The sequence below is a fragment of the Topomyia yanbarensis genome, chromosome 3 (genome assembly GCF_030247195.1).
Source record: "Topomyia yanbarensis strain Yona2022 chromosome 3, ASM3024719v1, whole genome shotgun sequence".
NCBI lineage: Eukaryota > Metazoa > Arthropoda > Insecta > Diptera > Culicidae > Topomyia > Topomyia yanbarensis.
Window position 1 is genome coordinate 204,914,941 of NC_080672.1, and position 18,696 is coordinate 204,933,636.

Below are 18,696 nucleotides of genomic sequence, written 5' to 3' on the forward strand. Positions count from 1 at the left end.
GTTTATTTGATTCGTTTGTTTTATTTATGCAATTCATTTATTTTTTACTTTATTCATTTTGTTTATCCATTCTTTTTATTCATTTGATTCATCGTATTCACTGGATGAATTAAATCAATTTGATTCATTTGATTAGGTTGATTTGTTTGATTCATGTGATTCATGTGATTCATGTGATTCATGTGATTCATGTGATTCATGTGATTCATTTGATTCATTTGATTCATTTGATTCATTTGATTCATTTGATTCATTTGGGTCATTTGATTCATTTGATTCGTGTGATTCATTTGATTCATCTGATTCATTTGATTTATTTCATTCATTTGATTCATATCTCTAATTTTATGCATTTCATGTTCAGTCATTCGTTTTATTTCATTCAATTTGTTAGTATGAGTCAATTTATTCTATTAATCTTATAACTATTTCTAAATATAATCTTAATTTTTATTTAATAACCTAACCTAATTTGATTCGTGTATATTATAATTTTGATTTACATTAATTTTTCTACTCATTTTATGAATTTTTAAACCTATTATTTCATTTTTTGCGTTTACTTTTTTTATTTCGGTCGTTTATTCGAGATTTTATTCGTGCAAGACTAGGAACTGTTTTCATCCCACCTCTAGTTGGGTGCCTAGTTCTCGTGAGCGCTGCAAACTAATCCAATAGTGAAATGTGTAAGAAATGTCTCATCTCACTGCTAGGGTGGATTAAATCGGTTTTCTAACGGCAACAACAGGACTTGTTCCATTGATTTGATTTCCTTTATTTCAAAAATGCTTTGAAGTATATACATTGACATAAAAAATTATTTATTTATGATGCAGATACTAAAATTAGGGAAAGCCCCTGTATTTATGCATAGCTGCATATAACCTAACTTAAATTATGTCATATTTTTTGTGTTTCGGATTCTCCTCGTCAATAGCTTACAGCGGCATGTAAGCCACAAACATTTTCGATTCAGTAAAATAAAAACTTCTGGTCAAACCGGGACATCAGTCTCGATCAGTCGTATACTGTACACATATTAAGTTATGTGTCATTTTTTGTATCTAGTGTCTAGCTAGCGGCCCAGTCAACTATTAGTTACTGACGAGGAGAATCCGAAACACAAAAATGTGACTTAATTTATTTATTTATAATGTTTAAACGAGGTTACAGTAAAAAAGAGACAATTTCTTTTTTTTAACGTCTATAAAAAATCATCTAAATTTATTAAAATTAAGTATAAGTCAAAGCAAATTTTATCTATTTTAATTAATTATATCAATTTTTCATTTCGGGTTACTACCAGAGGCCCTGCACTTGACCAAGTAGGACGATGTTTTGCGCGCAGAGTATGACGAGATTCGCCATTTTGAATTTTCGAAAAAAACATTTTCTAATTATCGATAAATAACGAATAAAAGATCAAAGGCAGAAGTTCGTATATCTCTTCATTTTTCCGCGTTCAACTGGGGAACTAACGTCGAAAATATATCTTCAAATTTTGTTGAATGTTTGTTTCAAATTTGAAGCAATCTGAAGTTCTCTTTCGTCGGAAATATAGTGTTTTATCAATCAATGTAATAATAAATCCTTTAGTTGTTTGGAAATGTTGGTTGTTTTCGATTCGATTTCCAAGGAGTCAACCGGAGCACAAAGCCAGTCGATACTTCCCACTTGACATAGTGAAATAATACTCATTCGGGTACGTAAAATCTCTGCTCATCTGAAAATGCAAAATTCATATTGTACGGACTTTCATTGAGCAACGATAATCAGATGGAATGTGAATGATGTGTAACTCATACAAATAGAGTAACTGTTCCAACGTAGTTTAGTATAAATTATTACCCAAAAATTTATTTAATGTGATCCTTCCAGGTGACATGTCGGTGTTTTCTCCAGCTATACTTGTTTACAATGAGCATGAGCATGATGACTATACAATTCGTAGTTGCTACTACGTGATTGACTAGAACAAGCGAAAATGTACTAATAATCAACGAATGGAGCCTGGGAGAAGCTATCGGTTCGTAATGTGCACTTTTCGAGAGTATGTAGGGGAACATGGGGAGACTTGACCAGGTTTTCAGTTAAACCTACGTAAATATCTAAAAACGTTTTCAATCCTTCAAAACTCATTTAAATATAATGCGCAGCAGTATTGTGCGTATTCATGATTTTTTGCAGAATTTTTGGTTTACTTTTTCCAAAGTTATAAAAGTTTTTCGGAGATGAGTTTTTATGGTCAAGTCTCCCCACCGCGGGGAGACTTGACCAAGAGAATTTTGTAAAATAAAAACAAAAAAATATGGCATAAAACATGCTGTCTACATATTTTTATATATTGTCGAGATCGTTAAGTACCAGTAAAAAATAGAAAAGCATCGCATTTCATAAATTTCGATTTTTTTGGTGCATTTCCTTTCAATGATTAACTGTACTGCTGACATTGCATGTTAACACGTCACGAAATCAGCCATATTACGGCTCTACCTTGTTTACTAGTACTAAAAGGTATATATTGATGTTTGAGGTGGGGTTTTTTGTGACGTGTTAAGCTTTAACAGTAGGTACCACAGCATGGTAGATACCAGAAATTTTAAATCTTTCTTCAGCTTATTTCCATTTGGTCAAGTCTCCCCATAAAATCCTGGTCAAGTCTCCCCAACATTAGTTTTTGCGTAAAATGTTGTGCAAATATTAGTAATAACTATTCCAATGTTCCGATTTATGTAAAACCATTTCACCACTCCATAAGGAATAAGATGATACATAAGTAATTAAAAATCATTAGTCGAGTAGATATGTTTATACAAAGTTTGATAAACAATTACATAATATTATACACATTTATTAATTGCGGAATATTTTCTATAAGGAAAGCATTTTTCATTTCAAACTTTTAAAATTACCTTAAGGGATCTAAACAAGTATAAAAATATGTTTGAATTTTTTTTAAGAACCTAATAGAACACGTGATAGCTAATAATAGAATTTTGCGCTTGGTCAAGTCTTCCCATGTTCCCCTACTATGAAATGCCGATAATGACGCCGGCAATGTCCTTACTGTCATCGCGGAAGGAAAGAGTAACAAACGTTGTTGTGGAGATCTCTGCATCTCAACGTTTGCCACGGGAAGGAGTTTTTGTTAGTGACATTGAATAAATAGTTACACAAATCTGGATGCACCTGGATAAGTGATACGATCTATGCAACTTTTGGAAGTATTATCTGTTTATAACTGGACAGCCGACTACCCAGAATTTATGATAGATTTATCGTGTGTCCATGCCGCACCTTGGCGGTCGTTCAGTCCGTCTTCTCTCGTATTTTCGTTCACGTCCATGTCGTCATCGGTACTGCATTCATGATGTTCACGGTTCGATGTTCTTGTTTGTTTCTTGTACTTACGCGTCGCTGTTGTAAATCCTTCGTCATCGATATTTGATTCTTTATTGCTGGTGGTGGTTGTTGGTTTAGAGGTATTTGGTGTAATCGTTGTTTCTTCGCTGTTTGAAATGGCAGTTGGTTTGGTGTTGTTTACTGCCTGGTCCGCAGTCGTTGGGTTAACAACCACTTGTGGATTAGCATACGATGATTGTATACCGGTTTTGGTCGTAGCAGGTGGAATTTCCTTAGCAGTCTCTGCGCAAGGTTTTCCGTGGTGTAGCAGCTGATCACAATACAGGCATGTAGGAATTTGCCCTGGGTACGTGATTAGTGTTAGTTGAGAATATTGAACACCTCGAGGTGATGTGGATGTGAATGTCAAGTAAGAGGGAATATGATTTGTCGGACGCATTCTCATCACACAAAGGCCGTTCCGGAGTCCTGGAAAAAAGTTCCTCCAAGTATCTTCCGTAACACTATTCACCTCTCCGTATTTTGACATGATTTTTTGATAACGGAGTCGCTAGTACGAGATGCCAGGTCATGTATCTTTATTTCAATACTGTCAACATCTACATACGTCGGGATACTGTATAAAATGTCATTACATACGACGACGTGTTTCATGTTGTTCTGGGAAGCGAATGATTCTGCTTGACTAATGTTTTTGAACATAATCAGTACCGCATAACGTAAATGATGGAATTGCACTGCCTTAAGTTCTGCTATGTTGAGCTTCATGTTCACTTTCAACATTCGCTCCACTTCACGAATTGACGGTCTTACCGGATGTATGTAATACCACGAAGATTGTATTTTTTTTCTCTTCTATTATTTGCATTTAGTCACACTAAGTTATTATATTCGCTATGATGATGGATTTTTGTTACTTGTTCATTAGTTTTTTAAAAAAAAAATGAGATGTCTACAGAAGTCTGAGCCACGCGCGCGATAAGCAGATAGAGACTAACTTGAAATCGAACATGGTGACCAGTACTAAGAGCTCACCGGGTTGAATCGAAGCTTTTAGACTTTTGTTGTGATCAGGGTCTGATTTGATGATGGAGTTGCTTTGCTGACTTTGCTCGACAATAGAGTGAATCTCGGTTATTGCTGCGATGCGGCAATACCGGAGTTAATTCGTTGAGTGGGGGGCTTGATGACTTCTTCTGATATAACAAGATATCGGGTTCAAATTCTGATCAATCCAGGGTATTCCCGGAAAGGAATATCCCTGGATTGCCTTGGGTTAGTGGTACGCAACTTTCAATAAAGGGGCCTGATGTGGATGATATAACTCGGCTGGACTCTGCACTGCCACTAGGCTCGTCACTTCTCACCTTAGCAGGTGGTAGTACCGATGTCTTGGTCAGGCGGGAGGAGTCTTACAGAGAATTATCAGAAATAGAAGCTATTGGGTTCAATTCCCGATTCTATCAAGTATCTTCCCGGAATGGAAATTTTCTTGATGGACTCTGGTTGTTGATGGAATATTCGAAATATATCTGGTTACGTTCTTTTGAAGGAAAGGCTATGTCTGTAAATTGAACCAGTCCGTTTTTTGTTAACTGGTCTTGTCATGAGTTAAAATATTAATTATCTTCTAGATAAATCGTTCAGCTCACACCTTTGTGGAGGAATGAGGTGGGACCATCATCATCATCATCGTCAACAGCAACACAGTTTGCCCGTAACGGGATATACTCTTGCTTTGTATTGTCACTCATTGTTTGTTCACGTTTCACACACTAGGTAAAATGAATCAATTTTTACCTTTGCGAATAGACCAAGCAGCGCGGGTAAATTTGATTACTTGCCCTGCTCTAGCAACGGAGCGATTTCTAGCGTCTGGGCTGAGCGAAATGAGAAACCGAACTGAGATTGTCTTATTCACCAAGCCCTTGTACTCCCTTATGCCATTCAGCATCACGACTCGGCTCCCTTGTGTCAGTTAGCACCGCAACTCCCTTCTCGTACAATTCAGTCCCCGTCGGTGGACTTAGCATACTCCGACGGAGAGTTCCTCGGCTAGAGAAGTTCTCCTGAAACCGAGCCAACCAGCCAGGTGTCGAGGTCAGTTCGGCGATTCCGGTGGAGCAGGGCGTCCGGTTCACCGGTGCCTCGACGACCCCCGACTGGTGATGTCCAGTCGCGGTCTGCTCAGTCTAGTCCCCGACGGTGAATTTGGCTTACGCCGACAGAGAGTTCCCCGGCGAAGGAAGTTCTCCCGATACCGATGCTTCTTTGGTTTGAGTACCACAATTTCTTGAGCCCTTTGACTCCCTCTCGTTCCATTTCGCTTACTTTCCCGATGAGCTATTCAGTTCCCGCCCTCAATTGTTCGCGAACTACTCGGTCTAGTGCTACGTACTAAACTGGTCCCCAGTGGTAGACCTAGCCTACAAGGTCGGAGGGTTCCCCGGCGGCGGAATTTCTCTCGAAACCCGATTTGTGGCTTCTTGTTGGTCCCTTCGCCACTTCCTCTACAGTTCGGAGTGTATGCTCGTAACCACTCTGTTGACAGCGTCCCAGGTATGTTCGTCGTGGCACAGCTCTTCGACGATATTGTCCACTGTCATATCAGATATACCACTACGAGCTTCTTCGAACCTAGGGCTTTCGAAGACCACATGTTCCGGTGTCTCCTGCACAGTCGCACACTCTGGGCAAAGGAGTGACGAAGCATGTCCAAATCGTTGCAAGTACTTCCGGAAGCATCCGTGCCCGGACAAAAACTGCGTCAAATGGAAGTTCACCTCTTCATGCTTTCTATGCACCCAAGCCGACACATTTGGGATGAGCCAGTGGGTCCACCTTCCTTTCTCCGCGTTGTCTCACTCCTGCTTCCATTTAGCCAACGAGTTCGCTCGAACCAGTCTCCTAGCGTTACGTGCATTTCTCCGGTGGTAGCATTCCACGTCCTCCGCCAGGGTGATGCAGATGGGGTTTTTTTTTAAATGGAGAATGCAATTTACGCACTAACTCAGTACACGTGCTATTAGTAGATGCCAAGCTACCACACGGGGTGTACTGGAGTGTCAGGCTCTCATGGTGATGACATGACTAGGTAATACCGACTAAACTCCATTGGGCACCGCCATTGCTACCCCAGGGACTACCTCTCGGTATTACTTCTGGGGGGCTGGCTGTACTTGATGTACTCACTCACTCGCTCGCGCGTTCATATATCCTGTATGAAGCTTACTTGGATACTCGCTCTGTCACACCTTGATTCACTCTCGAACACTCCCCATGAGGCTTACTTTTGTGCTCACCTTAATCACGCCATGCGAGGCTTACTTGTGTGCTCACCTTTTTCATACCTTGCTAGGCTTACTTTTGTGCTCGCCTCTAACATACCATGTGATGCTGACTTGGATGCTCACCCTATCACCGGATTCACTCTCAATCATACCACACTTAAACCCCTGTCGCTCCTCCTGGCATCCCATGTGGGACATTTTTCTTAGGCCCCACTTTTGACATACCATGTGAGGCTTACTTGAGTGCTCACCGTTTTCGTACCTTGTGAGGCTGACTTTTGTACTCACCCTTAACATACCGTGTGAGGATGATTTGGATGCTCACCCTTACCTCCTCTGCCACGCCACGAGGCATCGAAATCCCAACATACTACGCTACGACCCTCCCATCTTGGCATGAGGCGGTCAACATATACGCCTATACACTCGCTCTTCTACTTTGCTTCGGGATGGCCGGGTTTACTCCTTACGCGGTTGCTAGTCGCTGCGCCATACCTGCCTCAGCATGAACAGACTATTCACACACTTTTTATGCGCTCGGCCTTTTTCGCTCCAACTAACCAATTACTAGTTAGTCGTGCCCGTCGTCTGTTGCTCGGTGCGCCAGATTCCCTGTAGCATGCAGGCAATCTGGGTGGTTGCAGTCGAGACTGCGTTCCACTTCTCCACTGCTTGACACATCCGCTGAATAAGGGTATCTCTTCTTTCGACGTCGAAACGAGGACTTACGAACAGTATGTGTTCGGCATTTTCGTCGACACCTGGGCAGTCAGGGCAGACGTGGACCTCCGCGTGCCCGAACCTGTGGAGGTACTGTCGGAAGCAGCCATGGCCTGACAGGAATTGTGTCAGATGGAAGTGAACTTCCCCATGGGGTCTGCCCACCCAGCTCGATATGTTAGGTATCAGCCGGTGGGTCCGCTTACCTTTCGAGGAGTTATCCCACTCACGCTGCCATCCTGTAACCGAAGCCGCCCTGGTGCGCTCGCGGGCTCCTCTATTTCCACGTAGCTCGAAGCACTCCTCATCTTCCCGGATGACCAGCCCGACTGGCATCATGCTCGCTATCACGCAGGATGCATCGTGTGATACCGTGCGGTAAGCAGATATCACTCTGAGGCACATCACCCGGTAGGTGCTCTCCAGTTTCTGTAGGTAACTGGTTGTCCTCAGTGCTCTTGACCATGACGGGCCGCCGTACCTGAGGATACATATGGCAACGCCTGCCAGTAGCCTACGTCTACTGGCGCACACCTTTGCAGTTAGTTCTACCTCAGGGATTGACTCCCCATAGACCTCCAAGGTTACGTCGTCGGCAAAGCCAACAATCTTGACCCCAGGAGGGAACTTTAGTCTCAGAACCCCGTCATACATGAAGTTCCATAGCACCGGGCCTAGGATCGAGCCCTGCGGGACTCCGGCGGTAATAGGAACCCTTTTCTGACCGGCATCGGTCTCGTATAGTAGTACGCGGTTCGGGAAGTAACTTTCCAGGATCCAGTACAGACCCACCGGTAGGCTAAGCCGGTGTAACAAGAGCGCGATGGCATCCCAGCTTGCGCTGTTAAATGCGTTCTTCATGTGAAGTGTCACTAACGCACAGTATCGAATGCCTCGCCTTTTTCGTTGGATAGCTATCTCGGCAGTCTTTATCACTGAGTTGAGAGCGTCCAACGTGGACTTATACCCTTCCGAAAGCCAAACTGGTTGCTCGACAGGCCGTCCGTACCTTCTGAGTACGGTGTTAGCCTGTTGAGGATGATCCTCTCAAGCAATTTGCAAGTCGTGTCGATCAGACAGATTGGTCCGTACGTCGACGGGTCGCCTGGCGGCTTCCCGGGCTTCGGCAACAGCACCAATTTCTGCCTTTTCCATCTATCGGGGAAGCGGCACTCGTCAAGGCATCTCTGCATAGCTAGCCTGAACATGTTCGGGTTCGCTATGATCGCTGCCTTGAGAGCGCTGTTTGGAACTCCATCCGGCCCTGGAGCTTTGTTCATTGCTAGGGAATAGGCCACTGCGAGTAGTTCTTCATTCGTCACTGGAGCCACCATTTCGGCCGCGCCCACACTGTCTCGTGGCGCAGGTGGCCAGGGGCTTACGGCTCGCAGTAACTTAGGACCCTTGCTATTCGCAATATTTTTTAACGATATCGCATTGCTTTTTGGAGCTGGTTGTAAATTAGTTTATACAGATGATTTGAAACTGCACCTCCTAGTTCACACGGTAGAGGATTGTTGGCGCTTACAAGGTCGGCTGCAACTGTTTGTTGATTGGTGCTGAAAGAATAAGCTTGTCATTAACGTGACCAAATGCCAAGTGATAACGTTTCATCGAATTCCATGGCCCATTACAGCATTAGCGGCATCGTTTTGACGAGAGTCGATCAGGTGTACGATTTAAGAGTGCAGTTGGATGCAAAGCTGATGTTCGAATCACAACGATCGTTGAAGCTTCGCGTCAACTGGATTTTATTTTCAAAATTGCTAAAGACTTTCCTCCCCAAGGTTTAAGGGTTTGACAATATTGCAAACATCATCAAGCATCAATTGCTTCAAAATGGGTATTGCATTACGCCACGATAGTGGTGCATCGAGGAGACCGATAGGGCTTATGCGCCTTTTTTATGTTATATGTTTCTTCATACTCTGCAGCTGCGCATACCAACGCTAAACCACTGGTCTATGCGCGGTGTCGTGGCCGACTGGCGGATCGACATAGATTGACTTTTGCTGTGTGCCATGTTTGCAAATATTGTTCTATTGGTGGTATTCGTGGACGGGGCTCACAGAGGGAGTCATTGTGTGTCCATTTATCGGTCGACTTCGTCATCGTGCATATACTAATTAAATTAATTTAATAATTAAATTAATTTAATAATTAAACTAATTTAATAATTAAATTAATTTAATAATTAAATTAATTTAATAAAGTAGAATAAGTAGAAACCTATTAGTTGTAGTTTTGTGATAATCGTAGTTTTTCGTACTAGTGTACAACTGTTATGTACTAGTCGTATGTCTATCTATGTATGTATTCGTCTGAGTATTTGTGACAGTTGGGTCAGGGAATGGATGCAGAACTGACGTATTTGATGGAATAGTGGCTAATACTTCTGTTGATCGATCTGAGCATTTGGTTCTATTCTTTCGGAAAAATCGGGTTTGATAAATTAGGGTAAAATAAATTTACCGACGCACGCGAGTCATCCATTCCCGGCCAGCATAGCATGATGAAAGTCTAACAGCATGCAATTGTCGTTAATGATAAATATACAACATTTGCTGCATTTAGACGAGTTTGATTGCATGTTACATATATTTCTATTCTACTTCATTAGTCTGTTTCTTTTGTACATCTATTAGTTTGCTTTTCCATTATTTATGTATACCAAAATAGTTTTGTACAATTTATACACTTCTAGTTAAGCTCTTTGCATCTTTTTTTTTCTTTATCTGACATGTCATGATTCCTTTTGTTTGTATACTATACGCTATCTATACTCATATAGGTACAAACGCTCGTGGCCTTCGTGATAACACAAACGCGACCATGCAATTGCAATAATCCACATATACTTACGCCCGCGATTTCGCCTACATGAACACACCCCGGTAGTTAAGTAAACGTGGCATCTTTAAGGTTCCCCCACACTGACGCGATTTTGTCGCAGCGATTGCGAAAATTTCGCGAAGCGACTTGTCGCTAGCAACTCTGCTCATGGCGACAGATGTGCGCTCCCATACTGACGCGAACTTTTCGCGTCGGCTGTTGCGAAATTGCAGCGATTTTTGAACAATCGCTGCGTGCGAGCATTGTGTCACAGTCGCTGGGTGTTCGCCAGATATTCAAGATGGCGCAGACTAATCAACTATTGTCATTTGGCGCATCTCAACTTTACATAAGTTGACCAGAATTCCGAAAAAAATGAAAATAGTTATACGAAAAAAATCGCCTAAATTTCAAAACCAAACTGATGGACGCTTCTATACCACTACCAAGTCCAACAAAACTATTTGAAAACGAAGATTACATACCGTATGAAAGCCAGGTAAATCGAATAAATACTGGAGCGGTAAAATTGAATTGAAAGTAGGGTGGTTGGAGCTATTTACTATAATCCAGTGCTTCAAGTCCTTCGAGAATAAAAAATATTCCAAAGCGGACTCATCTTTCCAAAGAGCTGATCAAAAAATAGTTCGACGAACCCAACGATTCCGACGTAGAAGAATTAGTGAAAGCATTGGAAAAACGAAACGTCGGTAATAATACGGATCATGAGAAAGGCCTCCCGGAAAAGGGCGATCATTTCTTGTTCAACGAAGATGTTTTAGCATTTTGTTTGAGGGAAGAAATTAACGTCAATGAACGGTTGAACATGTTATGCCAAAGATTCCATAACAATTTGAAATATAAGAATATAAAGTTCATACCGCAAATCGAGCGGGAGATTGAAGTTCCCCACAACATAAAGATAATCGATGAAATCTTGGGTACGGACTCGATCGGAATTCCCATGCGATCAGATGATAATCATGTTTCTTCAGCTGGACGAATAAATAGCAACCTCTCGTCGAGCAAGTTCTGTATGTTGGTTAACGGTATAACCCAATAGAGCAAGTGCACATCAAATCAAAATATACTCACACTAGCTTTGTTCCAGTACAAGGAAATCACTCCGGAGTAAACAGGAGCAAAAAATTCTTGCTCCTTTTTACTCCGGTTTGCTACCAGAAGAAGAGAGTAAAGGAACGATTTTCTCCGGAGTACTTCCAGTTTCTCCTGGAACAGACCTACTGATAGCTGCTCAATTTCTCATGAGTATATGTACATGTATCTGTCCGCCTAGATTAAGAGAACATTCGAAATCAAAACCCCACTGCTTCTGGTCGGATATACGCGCAGCAACGATTCATCTGAATACACCTCTATCGAAGACTGCATATCAAGAAGACTACTAACTGTCCAGAATCTGGAGACAGTAACAGCAACGCCACTTGCGGGTACTTCCCATAGTGATGCACACACACACATATACACTTTTACATTAAGCTTCCTACCTTCAGACAATAGAGGTGCTGTAACCTCTGTCGCTCCTCGTTTGTATGGGGGAAGGAAAGAGATATCAGTCTTCTTAATATGTAGTCTTCGCCTCTATGCTAACCGGATCTAATCTGCCGTATATGCGAGAGTTAACTTACATCTCCTTGTTTATAATCCTGGTACCGAATGTGGAGACTCCCATATTCGGCACCGACGGGCTGGAGTGTGTGGTGTTGCAGCAGACTGGTGCGTATTTATCTGTGAGGAGAGGAGTACCGCAGCGAGTTTCCCAGGAGGGGATGCTACCGCTAGCAATGTTGATCAGTGGCGAAAGGGTCTGCGTTACAAGGCTGCTTGGTCCGATCAACGTTCCCTTTGTGATCGATGAAAACGTGGAGCTAATGATATATAGGCGATATGTTTCGCCAATTCCTATTCACTACAACATGGACGCATGTTCACAAACTGGCGGAATTCGGTCCAATAACCGAGTAATTTTTAATCGTTTCCAAAGATAGACAATATTTATGAAGCCAAGCTTCGCCGAAGGATTAAGGTGTTTTATTACCTTGTTTTACATCTTTTTGGAGTACGATGTGTATCTTATCTAAGGACAAAGTCTCCTAACAGGCGATAGTACTTTTGTCATTATACGAGAGAACAACGATTTCTACTTTGTAGATCCAACCAGCGGTAAAAAATACTCCAGCTCCGATACGTACTATCCTTTAAGTAGAATTTACTACTTTGTCAATCAGGACAACGTCTAGGGAAATATTCAAAAAGAGAACCGGGTGTTCCTGACGCAGCTAGATGTGAACAAATCAGCCTACTGAAGACCGCTATTCAATCGATCTCATGAAGCTCCCACCGGTTGTATTCACGATGGAATTTACTTGTACAAAAATGCACTGAATGTACGAGATTTGTAAAAAACTATTGAAAAAAAGATTGTTAAGAAGATTGCAATTTGGAGAACGCACCGTAAAATTACATGGAACCGGTTAGTTTATGAAGCTATCAATTGTGTATTCTCGGATGGTATGCTATAGCAAAAAACGCAATAACTATATTCTAGTTTCAGCCATATAAGTAACCAACTTGCATACGCCCTTCCCAACTTTCAGTCGGACACTAGTCTGGAAACTAATACGAATGGCAATCTGGAACTGTTCAGTCAACTGTTATCCTTTCTTCAATAGTATATACAATATAAAGTATGCTACAATTTAAACTTTAAACTTGCTTTTCTCGAAATCAATATATTGTCACTTATCCCGGTCTGACGTAACTCCGACCAGTTCGCTCTCAGCAAGACTTATTCATTACCAGCCATCGAAGTTTAGTCTTTGGTCGTGGTTGCCGAACGAACCATCGCAGATCCGGATCGCAAGAATCTGGGGGATTTGTGTAATCCTCTATTTTCTCCACAGTTATTTCCACCAAACCTTATGACACTGTTGCTATAATTTGTATTTTTCGTAATTTTGCAGTTTTATTACGTACGAAAATCTGTTAGTTTACACTGTACATCAGGTCAAGGAAAAGCATTTTTGGTTAAAGTTAACAATTAACATAAGGAGCGAATAATTATTTATAATCTTTTGCGCAGCGAATGCCTGCTCAGCTTTATACTCGTCGAAAGCCTCTACGAGGACAACCCGCTTGATCTCGCTACATCTTACGAAGTAAGATAGCTCATTTAGAATTTTATCCATGGTATTGCTCAATTGGGGGCTTCTGCAGATCATTGTTCTCGACAGTTTCACCGGGTGTCCGACAGTTCCATACAAATAGCTACATTGGACCCACAGTACGATGTACGGGTGATTGGTAGTTAGTTTGCACCGCTTCTCCTTCTATCGCTGTATTGTAGCACAATCTGTATCTGCTTCGTAAGCGGAACCACTCACAGGGGCAATGGTACTCACCCAGCCCAGGTAGTACTTTAATATCGCCGTTAGTAGTGCGCTGATGAAAAAATGTGTATCCTTAATGTCGGCCAGCAATAGCAGGTAACAAAGATCGTTCATAAAATTATTATCAATTTTAAGCGCAGCCCGATTAGAACATGTACTGCTTTGAGTTCCAAGAGTGCACGCACCACTGCTTAGCGTTAGCCACATGGGATTTACCAGTTTGGGTACAGTAAAAAAATCCACTGGGCACTGCTGCGTTATGCCGGCAGCCAGCATTATCTGTAGCAATAAATTAACACAACTGTTTGAACAGGTAAGTGAAGGGTTTCTATCAAGCCTACCTGGAGTAACTGCGGCTACCTGTAGCTTGCGTTTTCCGCCGCCATTCTTAAACCAAACAGCATTGATTCAAATATACTCATGTGTTCCGAGCTGAATGCTTCAATTTCCTGCAGCATGTCATCGTTTAGTTGAACGCACAGCACAATTCCTAGACGTGCCTTTTTGTGCAAAGGTCTCCCGTGATAATTGGTTGCAGTGGAAAGAACTTCCCCGCTAAATGCTTTTTGTCTAGTCAGTACTATGGTTTCACTATTCCGTCGATTTTTACCACCGGCGCAACCATCGCTCGCTGTCACTTGACTGCTAATGTTCACCGAACCGGTCGTATTGACCTCGATGAAAGCTGCCATACTGACTATAGTCGTCTAAACTTGTGCAATTCAGAGGCTGTGGAATATCAATACTGGTATCTAAACTAAGTCTTCGAAAACACTCGAAATCACTAGAAATTGATGCTAGACTGTTTCGGTGCGATGGCGTGGTTGACTTGATGAAAACGCCCAAGGTTCCGTTCCACCATACCCTGAGTCAAGGCCACTTTTGGTTGAAAGTCTCGGATCTGCCAGATGCTCCAAATGCGCAAACTCGATTGGCAGTGGTGGCCTTTGTCTGTGGTTGTACGAAGTATCATATTACGTCAAAGTGGACGAAGTAACAGTAAACGACCGTAGTGACGTTGTACCTATGGAGCTACGATCACTTTTCGACGTATGTCGGCCGTTGTATAGTGCATTCTGACCGATACTTGGCAGTTCATAGCCCAAGTAGGTGGAAGTGGATACTTTTTTACTGCTGTTGCTGCTACTGTTGGCTACTGAAACACATAAGCATACTTAATGGTTTTTCGAGTTTTTAATCAATGTACCTTCAAACTGCTGTCCTGGAAGACTATAGGTGCAGAACCAAAAATCATTTCGGCCATCGACGTGGTATCGCTTTTGGTATAGCTGTTGAGCTGATATAAAATTTTGCGATGATAAAATTTCCCACGCTGTTGGATCGCTTTGTGGCTTTGTATTGCGGTACTGCAAGTGGACGTTGTTGCTGCATTGGATTCGCCGGAAATTTTCTCGACCGCACTGGAATCAAACAGTAGTTTACGACCTCGAATGTCACATTCGCAGACAAGAACACGAACCTGGTCAGCGGTGAAAGTTGATTCTTCTGAGGTATATTTCTGTGTTGCTGAACTAGCACTGCGCTTCTTGGTATACTATAGTTGAAAACAGATTGTTGAATAATGCAATATTTATAGTCAACTGATTTACTCCTCTCTTCTTGTTTGTTTTCTTACTGTGTCTAGACTGTGTCGAGCAAACGACGTGCTTCACGCAAAGATGTTTTAAATATAAAGACACGCGGACAAATACACTATTCTCACTGAATGGCTGATAAAACAATCGAAAAATATTTTTTTTAATTTTAGGACAACATACGTCGTATTACCATGAGATTAAAATTGAGGTTGTCCCATCTAGCTACTATAGTTTGCAAATGTCACTTTGTGTCGCTTGTAATGCGAAATTCGCGCCGGTGTGGGCGCACATGCGAATCGCACTGTCGCAGGAAGCGCGACGAAATCGCTAAGCGAGATTTTCGCAGTCGCTGCGACATAATCGCGTCAGTGTGGGGGAACCTTTAAACCTCCAAACGCGGTCTCAAACATTAACCCACACTCGCGCGATCATGAAACGGCACGTTCAAATGTTTTACCAGTCTGGACTAATGCCTTCAGTTGAACCAATCAAAAAAGTGACGCTCATATTCACTAAACAACACGTTCCATGGTGACATGACCTGGAACTCAAGTTTCCCCATAGGGAAACGGACTACCATCTGCACCATACACTAAAAATTAAACATCAGATTCACGGTCCGCGCGCGATCAAACAAAAAATACACACTACGTCATTATAAAATCGAAGTTATACACGCGAAGTCACATACACGTGACAAACACGTTAATATACAAATGCTTGAGCCCTTCGCGATCATCCCCGGCATCTACACCCGCGATCTAGTAAACATGATGGTATATCAGTGATAAAGTGAATGTCTCAACTCCTATAAATTTTCAAACGCGGTCTCAAGCGTGAACCTAAAAACTCCCGCACTCGCACTATCATGAATCGGTCACTTCCGGATGTTTCTATCCTTGATATCAGCAGACTATGTCCATGCCTTCAATTGGATCAATTAGAAAAAAGAAAGCTCTCATATCCACTGGACACCACGTTACATGGCGACATGACCGAGAACTATAGTGATATGGGGTCCCTGTCCCCTGGTGTGAATTGTACACCAAAACCTATCTATCAGAATGAAGGTCCGCGTGACCATCCAAGAACGCACGCGTATATAGGAAATGCCACACGTTTACAAAATCCAGTCTTGTACACGCGAAGTCACATGAACGCGAGCACACGTGACAAACACGTTAACGTACGAACGCTTAAGCCCTTCGCGATTAATAACGCACACCTACGTTCGCGATCGCGCAAACTTGATAACACCCCGGTAATAAGGAGAACGTTTTATCACTTACGAAGTTTCAAACGCTGTCTCAAACGCGAACCTACAAACGTCTGTTTTCGCGCGCTCATGAATCGGTCACGTCCGGAAACCATTACTCTCTGTCCTAATAACTTAGGTCCACACATTCAGTACGACCAATCAAAAAATAAAGCTCATATCCACTAGATAACACGTTCCATGGCGACATCACCGGGAACTCTAGTGATATGGAAGATCTCACTCTCTTTTAGCATCTTAGCCGTACACCAAAAATAAAGTATTAGATTCACGGTCCGCGCGCGATTATCCAAGAATACATGCGAATATGCGAAAGGCACACGGTTATAAAATAGAATTTATACACGCGAAGTTACATACACGTTAGCACACGCGACATACAAACGTACACGCGATCGAACACGTTTACGTACAAATGCTCGAGCTCTTCGGGATGAAACACGCGATCGCGAGTCCCTACGCCCGCACATACCTGAACCATACAATGAATATCACATTCAGAATCACGGCTCGCTACAATTGGCCCAAAGCAGTGTTTTAGTGGGCAACAGGCTTTGATCAATCATGGGAAACTCACGGGCGTGGCGTTCAATTAAGCTACAACTAAGTTGTAGTTTATTATTTCGTTAAATTTTAAGTATTAACCAATTTTGTAATATGCAATATGATAATTATTTTTCATCCTTTGAGATGCCAAACTAGATGTGGAATAAGTATGATGTTTTTTGATGTGTTAACTGACCAAATAGATAAGAATTTTTTTTCCTTTCATCCGAAATTAAAATAACCAATCAGTTACAATCGATCCATAAATACCTTTGGCCATTTCGTGTCTACTAAGACTGCAGTTCACAAGCAGATAGCATTATGAGAGACATAACTCAATATTCAATTTACGTGTAAATTACTGTCTCCAGAGTATTTCAACCATTTATTTCCATACCATCAACCGTCGGTCTGTGAAACAAAACGTCATTTGAAATTAGTCATCATTTTGCAATATCCTAACGATGAACTACTTTCAATGAACAGTTAAATCAGCCGAATTCTAGTCGTTTTTTGTCCTAGCTGAAATGGTAGTGTAAAGGCATATGTGATTGTGTCCAGACTGAAACAAATGTTACAAGCATGAAAACAACAGCGTTATGCTATGTTCACACTACAGAGTTTAAACATGTTATAATAAATAGCAACAAGAAAAACATCATCAAGAATGCGTTAAAACACATTATAACTCATAGTGTGAACGTAGTATTACATTATTGTTTTCAGCAAAAACTCAGTTTGCCCAACTATTTTGTTGTTGTTGGAATTGTGATGAATCGGATTTCCGGAGTCTGATCGCAGTAGGCGTACGCGTCGGTCGACCCGATCAGAATGAAATAACAAGATTGTAACAGAATGCAATTTTCGTAACCAATTGTGTTATAAATTTGGTCTCGTTAGTAGTTAAAATAACAGGAATTTATAACAAGTAACAACGAGAGATATAGTTTTGAAATATTCTTGTTATGTGTTTCTGATCGGGTCACGCATTTTTTTTCGTTCCTGTCAGTTTTTTCAACAACAAAATTGAAAAGTATTTTTTCAAATTTTTCCTTTTATTCTGGTGTATTTGCTTCATTTGTGTCGAGAAAATATTGTGCAAAATTAGTCTTCCCTATTAACCCTCTAGTGCCCAAATTTTTATTTGGCTTTCAAAAATTTTTGTAGGTGGGTTTCGAGATGAGAAAAACGAAAATAATGTTGATAATTCATGTAAGCAATGGATTTTTCATTAAAGCCTTAAAATAAGTAGGCCTCCTAGAGGCGGTGTTGGGCAACTGGGCGAATAAAAAACAAAAACTTTTTTTCTTCTAGTTACATCAACATAAGCAAATTCAGATGGTTTATACTTTGGACTTCATCAGAACGCAAATTACCCAAGCTAAGGAGTACTTCTCTAGTGCTTTCGTTGCTTAATTATTGACTTCTAATTTATAGTAGGGGAGACCAATGTCTGCTGGCGATGGTTTCACTTATCATGTTTTATTTTTTAATTTAAGAAGATCGTGTAAAAGAGAATTTTCGAGATTCTTCAGGTGAAATTCCGAAGTAAACAATCAAAAACGCTTTTAATCCACCTAACAGTGTGATGAGACATTTCTTATAACTCTTATCACTCTCTTCGGATATTATATCGTTTGAGAACATTTAGAACTTGATGC

At 41.4% G+C, this 18,696-nt stretch overlaps 1 protein-coding gene and 1 long non-coding RNA gene across 3 annotated transcripts in view; one reads left to right on the forward strand and one right to left on the reverse strand.

Moving 5' to 3' along the window:
- Window positions 1-18,696, forward strand: part of LOC131687075 (neurogenic locus protein delta) — a 419,636-nt gene that overhangs the window by 240,130 nt on the left and 160,810 nt on the right. The window lies entirely within an intron of this gene.
- Window positions 14,216-15,341, reverse strand: LOC131687076 (uncharacterized). The gene is made up of 3 exons (XR_009305196.1): window positions 15,096-15,341; window positions 14,823-15,036; window positions 14,216-14,768 (listed from the first exon to the last, which is right to left on the reverse strand). It is a non-coding gene; the product is annotated as an uncharacterized LOC131687076 (long non-coding RNA).